Raw genomic sequence first — 1,305 nt, forward strand, 5'->3', positions numbered from 1 at the left:
CCCATAACTGCTTCTGTCCCCTGAACTGCTTCTGTCCCCTGAACTGCTTCTGTCCCCTGAACTGCTCGTGGCACCCTCCACACCCTGAGGAAGAAGGGATCATAAATAGGCCGAGGAGGCTGGGAAGGGAGATTGTTCCCGGGGGCAGGGCAGGCCCAGCACAGCCCTGGGTGTGAAAACGAGGTGCAGTCCTTGTGTCCACATCATTAATTTACATCTCGCAGTGCCTTTCAGTCTGCAGAACCTCGGAACCACGGGATGGTTTGGGCTGGAAAAGCCTCTGAGCCCCCTCAGTGCATCCCCAGCGCTGCCAAGGCCACCACTAGCCCATGTCCCCAGGCACCACACCCACAGGGATGTTAAATCTCCCCCAGGGTGGGGTTCCACCACTGCCCTGCGCAGCCCTTTCCAGGAGGAATTTCCCCAATATCCCAGCTAAACCTCCCCTGGCACACCTGGAGGCTGTTTGTCCCTGTTCCCTGGGAGCAGAGCCCCACCCGGCTGCCCCTCCTGTCAGGGAGTTGTGAAGAGTGAGAAGGTCCCTCCTGAGCCTCCTTTTCTGCAGGCTGAGCCGCTGCTGAGCACCCCGGGCCAGGCAGGAGAGCTGCCTGTGCTCCATCAGCATCCCGGGCTCCATCAGCACCCCGGGCTCCATCAGCATCCCGGGCCCCATCAGCATCCCGGGCCCCATCAGCATCCCGGGCTCCATCAGCATCCCGGGCTCCATCAGCATCCCGGGCTCCATCAGCATCCCGGGCTCCCAGCTCCACCACCCTGCTCTCCAAACCAGAGACCGGGCACAGCTCTGCAGGTCCCACACAGGCCCTGACTCCTGANCCATCAGCATCCCGGGCTCCCAGCTCCACCACCCTGCTCTCCAAACCAGAGACCGGGCACAGCTCTGCAGGTCCCACACAGGCCCTGACTCCTGACAAAACCACATTAGGGAAAGAGATAATTGCAATCAACCTGCAGGGGAGCGAGGGAAGCTCCCTGCGGGCACAAATGCCAGGAGTGCTGAGGGCAGAGAGCGGCTCGGCTCCTTCCTGCACGTCATGAAGCATCTGTGAATTCGCACAAACACAGCTCCTCCACAAAACTTCCTCCACTTGGCAATCAAGGAGCCTTCCTGCCGCTCCGGCTCTCCTGGAACAGCTGTCCTGCCCTCGGAAAGGCCAACCCACCCTTCCCACCGCTCCAGATAGAAAATCCCTGTGGAGGGATTTTCACAGGGACCGTGACCCAAAGCACTCGCGTGGAGATGGCCCCGAAGGGTTTCCACTTCCCCCACGCCTGCACAGGAGG

The sequence above is a fragment of the Parus major genome, chromosome 2, assembly GCF_001522545.3.
Source record: "Parus major isolate Abel chromosome 2, Parus_major1.1, whole genome shotgun sequence".
In the NCBI taxonomy this organism is placed as follows: Eukaryota; Metazoa; Chordata; class Aves; order Passeriformes; family Paridae; genus Parus; species Parus major.